The following is a 6,792-nucleotide window of genomic DNA, read 5'->3' on the forward strand; positions in this document are numbered from 1 at the left end:
TAGCCCGTTATTTGCAGTGGTGTGTTGAATAGAAATTAAACAGTCCAATGTTATTGGTACCCTTATTTGCTAATCGCACTCCTAGCTTTTGAAAAAGAAACTATTAAAATTATCATTTTAACCTTAACCAGTTCCCCTCACTCAAAGTAGCTCCTTACTCCATCAAAACTCTCATTACTCATTCACTTCCTATTTCCCTCTTCCTCGCAGGTATTTTCTCTTTTCCTATCTTGCTCTCTTCCTTTCCTTGTTTCACAACCAACTATTGGAGACATATGTAGGTAAGTTCCTCTAGTTTTCGTTCTAGGGTTTTTTTTTTTGTTGCATGTTAAAACAAAAATGCATTTTTGTGGGAGGTATCTAAAATGGAACAAAGTTTATTGTTTTATCTTGATTAAAAAAAAACATGTTTTCGTTTTGAATATTGATGAATAACAAGATATTCAACAATAATCAAAATGAAAATGTGTTTCCATTTTGATTATATATGAATACCAAATAGTTTTGGTATTCAATAGTAATTTCTCTTTTCTATTCAAAATTTATCTAACTTTTTTTTTTTTTAATTTTTTCCATGATTGCATCGTTATGGATGGAAATCAACACATATTTTTCTTTTCTAATGAAGTGAATATGCCAAATGCTTAGGGCAATTCCATAGTACCAAGTGACGTTGCATGTGGAAGCAATCTATAATGCATATGATAGAAGCAAGTGTTAATGCTTGGGAGTTCCGATAAAAGAAAATGAGAATGTTTGTGAGAAAACAATTGAAGCAAATGACATGTATGCTTAGATGTGACCCAACACATGTTTCCTAGTTTTTCACTACCCCATAGTTAATTTGAATACTTCAATATTAATTGTTCAAATTCTTGTTGCCAAGTCTAATTATTTCGATATTATTAAACTAATAAATGATTATTAATTCCAAGTTTATAACAAACATGATGATTTGTTGAAATAGCTTCAAAATATGAAAAAAAAAATATGGATTTGTTATTGGTGAAGAAAAACCCTTTGAGTTAAAATATTTTAATGATAACAAATTTTCAAGAAGCAAATTCTTAGTTCTTTAGACTTGTACTATTAACGGTTTTCCTTGAGTTCTTTTTAAAGACATGACTTAATCAAGAAGCATAGAGAAAGGTGTGAAACATTTTCCTACAATGAAGGTATTTCAAATATGAAGCTCTTAAGAAGCAAGATACTAGAAGCAGAAAGCCAATCACGGGTTCTATGTCAAAGTGCAAATATCAGAATGTGTATATGACTAGAAGCATAATCCTGAAAGTAACTTTAGTCAACGGGTAGATACAAGTTGTACATGACTAAGGAATCATCAAAAGAGGCATTGTAGGACAGAATAGTGAAGACAAATGTGTCTACATAGTTCAAATTTTGGGTCCAAATCCAATCCTAATCCTAATCACAATGGTTGGTTTTGGTTGGATTGACCATTTTGGGCCCAAATCCAATCCTAATCAACTGATGTTCAACCTTATTAAGGAAGACACCATGCAACATTGTACTAAGACACTCATATGAAGTGACCAACTTTTCTGAAGACATAAATCATTTTCAAGAAGGGAGCTAGTCATTAACTACAAGTCTCGAGTTATGTCCTTTTTATGAATCTGGTTTTGAAAATGACTTGCATAGTTTCTTTGATTATCATGCAAAAAAGGTATGGCACTTCATAGAGTTGTTGCTATTTTCTAATAATATTGAATTTTCTACTCTTCTTTGGTGTTCACGGTGGCGAAGAAATGAGAAGGTTTGGGAAAACAATGAAAATCTTTCACTTATATCTTTCAATCTAGCCAAAGAGAGAATAAGTCAATGGAGAGCAATTCGTTCTACACATTCGTTGAATGTTTTTTATTCCCATTGCAATCATTCTCAATGGAGTAAGCTTGGTGTAGGTTACATAAAATGTAACATGGACATATCAGTTTTTAATGAGGATTCCAATTTCAATCCTGGCACGTTCCTTCATGGAAATGGTGTAGGTTTATTCTAGCAAAAATAGATGGTAACAAGGGTTCTCCACTAGCTACCGAGGTTGAAGCGATAACTTTACTTCATGCAATCATATGGATAAAAAATTTGGACTACAAGCAAGTTGTGGATGGTTTATCAAACATTAGTCCAAATATTGCAAAGTTGGATTTTTTTTTCTTAATGTAGACAATTGTTTCATTTTTGTCAAAACGTCATGGTTCGTTTTATTATGAGGCAAGCTAACCAAGTCACTCATAATCTTGCTAGGTTTCATGTTAGTCACTAAGTTTTTTTTATTTCTTATCATTGTGCATTGAATCTCTTATTTTAAATGAAAAGATATAAGTCTTTCTTCCTAAAAAAGAAAAGTCAATATTAGGCCAACATATAGACCTTTTCTAATGGTCAATATGTTTCCAACAATCAAGTTGTTTGTAACAACATGCATTGATGTCATCAATGTGCTATAACCAATTATTTCCTTACTATACAATTATAATAAGATATATTTTATTTAGACATCTTCTTATTGTAATAAAGATTACTAGATTGCATTGCCAATTAAAAAAAACTTAGATATTGAAGTAAAATTACAAAAGATTGACATTTTTTATGATATGAAAAATTAGGATTTGTTAACAATGAAAAAAAGAATTTGTTATCTATTCCAATTAAATCCTAAAATGATTTGAGTGAATTGAGTACATTCTATATAGAAAAGTTCTCTTTAGGCTGGTTACTCAAATCTTTAAATTGTTTTTTTATTGTGTGAAATGCTATAATATATTTTGTTTCTACAATAGTCATGTTTGATATATTTGTTCAAATTTAAATTATTTGTTTGGGTTGTTTTTAAAGCAATTCCAAATCAAGAGTCACAACAATACAGTTTTATTTTGCCTACACTCACAAACATTTTCATTGAGTTCAACTTAAGAATTTAATATCTTTTTTTCACAAAATATTGGTTGGTAGGTTTAAAGTAATCCAACCTTTATAATGATAACAATACCTACCAATACATTATTGCATTAAAGCTATTTTTAGTAGGTAAGGAAACATTGATTACTTTGTTTGATTAGAGGTATTAATTTATACAACCCTATGTTGTTAGGGAATAATATGTTAGGGTATCAATTATTAAGAAAGAAAATACAACCCTATGTTCTAATGATAACAAACAAAGCATAAGAATAAACTATTTCATGGAAGTTTTTGCAATATGCAAACATTGATTGTTTTGTCTAATTATAACAAAGAAGCCAATTTTGCTGGCTATCTAGTTCATCTAGTAAATGACTTTAAGAAATTTAACTAAGTTAAGTCAATTAATGTACCTCATAAGTTTTTTTTTAAAAAAAATCCTTTTGTCCTACTTTAAGAAACACAAAGATCAATACTTTTACAACATCCTATGCCATGAAGAAAATGTTTAGAACAAAAGTAAAAATGGATAAGACATGTTTTTAGAGAAATAAGTAAACAATTTCTTTCAAATGAAAATTTCAACCTACTATGGAGCTATCGTACTAAAAAAAGATAAGAACATACATTTATTTTAATAATCTCAGTAGAATAGGAAAAACATCAAATGCATGTCAATATTCATATTTGTAAAGAGAAAGATCCTTCAATAATTATATGGTATGATGTATACTAAAGTCACGTAATCCTCAAAGTTATACATATTTCAAGGTTAAATATTTATTGCACTAGTTTACTCCCAATCAATGAACAAACATCCCCTATTTTATATTGAAGATACTTTGAGTGTAGAGTATCATTTATTGTTTATGTACATATAGAAACTAGTTTAAGCTTTGTGTTTTTCTTAAAATCTTTGGTTTGTTATTTGAGCAAAAAGTTTGATCAAATAATACTTGAAATTGTGTTTGAAGAAACAAGTACGGAAAGAATATTTTGTTGAAGATGAACCATTTTTTGAAAATAAATTTTTTAACGGCCACAAACTTTTAAGAAGCAAACATTAAGTTTTATAGATTTATGCTACTAATGGTTTGATATGGGTGCTTGAATTTGGACATGGCTTGATTAAGAAGAAGCATGAAGAGCACTCATGTTTTCGAGATCAAATTATAAATACTAGAAGTTGTATATGAATAGAAGCATGATTTTAGGGGTAACTTTAACTGAGTGGTAATATCAAAAGCTACACATGACTAAAGGATCATAAAAAAATGTATTATTGAGTAGAAGAATGAAGACACTAAAATCTACACTATTTAAAAGCACACACTAGGGACTATAAGGATAAAAACCATGCTTCTGAAATGGATCAGAAGGTCACTAAAATGGGTTGAATAATAACACCTGACTAATTATGACTTTCTTTGCAAAAAAATCACACAACTTATGAAGTTTCAAAATTAGTTGTCAATTTGGATTTCAAAAGCCTTGTTTGGAGCACAACTTATCCTTCTATTATACTTTGTATAAAGATAATTTACTATTAAAAGCTTCAAAGATTCTAATAAGTATTGCTTCAGAAGCTTCTTGAAAATATTAGATTCTAGCTAGTATAGATTTTATTTTTGTCTCTTTAGAAAAGTAGAAGTTTCTTCTGATCTTTGAAAAGTCATTTAAGAAATTTTTTTACGACTTATATGAATGATATAGTACTGTAAAATATGTTTTCTAAACAAGAAAATATGAAAGCAACAAATTAGAAGTAGTAGAGAAGGATAAAGCACACATAATTTTACCAGTTAATCCACAACCTTGGGCTATGTGTAGTGCCTACACTTGTAGGATTTCAACTCACACAAGTACTAATTATGGTATTCTTTCTTCCCTGAAGCATCTTCAGGCTTCTACAACCAGTATTGTCTAAGCCTCTTCAAGCTTCCCATGAGTATTCTTTTGAAAAACCTCTCCAGGCTTCAACCTAAGTATTCTTTTGAAAAGCCTATCTATGTTTCACTTAAGTATTCTTTCAAAAGTTCTCTTTAGGATTCACCCCAATATTATCTAAGTCTCTATGCTCTACTAATAAATTAGAATCTGTGTGTTTCTGAACATGAGTTTTATTCTTGTTTTGAGTTGTTTTTAATTAAATATGTTGGCAAAACTCATGGAATTATGTTAAGTGTGATACAAGCAAGGAATGATTTGCAAATGTAGAAATCTTGGATAAAAAAATAGGAAAGAGGTAAAAAAAAAATGCTCTAATGAAGAGCACAACCATTCTCTTTATGAGCGTGATCATGCTCGTGAGAATGGTTGTGCTCCCTGTACATCCATGTTCATAAAGAGCATGGCCATGCTGCCTTCAAAATTTAAATTTGGAAGAAGACTTGCCTAATGAGAATGGTTGTGCTCCCTGTAGCATGGCCATGCTCCTTTCCATTCAAGTAACATCTTTTTGAATTATATATAAGAAATAGGAATGAATTTTAGGTGGACCATCTTATTTTGTTTATGAATATTTTACTCTGGAGTGAGCTAAGCATAGAGTGAGAACTCTATTGGAATGGAGAGTACTTGAGAAGGATCACGAAGGCTTCAAAGTGTAATCCTTTCTATCTTTCTTATGTATTTGAGTTTATGTTTATGCTTTTCATGTGCTTATGGCTAGCTAAATCCCTATTTTCTAGGGTTATGTTGTAAATTGTAGATGAACCCCAATTTTATTTAATTGAAGTTGTCTTTATTTAGTCAATTATATTGTTTTGTTGTGTTTAATTTCTTATTAGAATTGATCAATCTATATTTAAGTTATTTGTGCGTTTGTGATCAACTTATCATGAATAATGAAATTATAGAACTGAATCCTTTATAATAACAATTTATCAAACATCTTTTATGGATTTCTGATTGTCATTCTTTATGCTCTTGTGCTTTTTCATAATTTATTTCTCAATTGACCAAGTTAGAACTGAATTAAAAGAAATACTATTGAAAGAGTTTGGGCAAAACCTTTTAACAATCTTAAGAGAAGTCAATAATTGATAAACATTGAGAAATTCGATTACTATAGAATTGGGGGAATTTAATTGTGAGATTTAATGATAGCCTTATGCCTTCTTATCTGATATATTCATTGCATTGTTTCTAATTGCTCTAGAGTATTGTTTTCTTCCAAATAATTGAATACAATTCATTCAACAAATTTTGATAAAAATACAAGTTATTTAGTTTATTAAAAATTAAATTATTTTAGGAACACGACAAGTCTTTTGGGTACGATATCCAAACTTAGTTCCATTGTTATTGTGTGTAGGGTATACTTGCCCCGAGCGAACATATTTTATGCATCATCTACACAATTATTATTTCAAATAACCTTTCCAAGCTTTGAATCCAAAGTAGAAATTGTTACTTGACTCACATAACACTTTGTTGTGCTCACTCACAACCTTCAAAAGCAACAATCGCCTAATTGTTCTTCTAAGGTTCCCAATCCTAAATGGGTTCTATTTGAGGACAAGTACCTAATACACCTTTCAGGGAAAACTCATCAATAAGCTTCCCTTGAGAAAATGTTTGTAGGAACTCAATGGCTAAGTGGATTTGGCTCTAAAGTCCTAGAAAGTCTAGGCTAAGAAAAACTAGTATCAAAAGCAAATGATATACATGTGTGTGTAATGTGGCTTCTTAATCTATACCTTCTCTATCCCAATTTTGTTCCTAAAAAAGAACTTCAACATCACTTTTTCGTCCTTAAATTGGGCTTGAAGATGACTATTTCTCCTTTTCTTGAGACGCTTGGAGGTCTAGGAGATTCATTGTGAGTTTTCTCTATCAATACAATTGGTTCCTCTTTCTTCC

This window comes from Glycine max, chromosome 2 (assembly GCF_000004515.6).
Source record: "Glycine max cultivar Williams 82 chromosome 2, Glycine_max_v4.0, whole genome shotgun sequence".
NCBI classification, from domain to species: domain Eukaryota; kingdom Viridiplantae; phylum Streptophyta; class Magnoliopsida; order Fabales; family Fabaceae; genus Glycine; species Glycine max.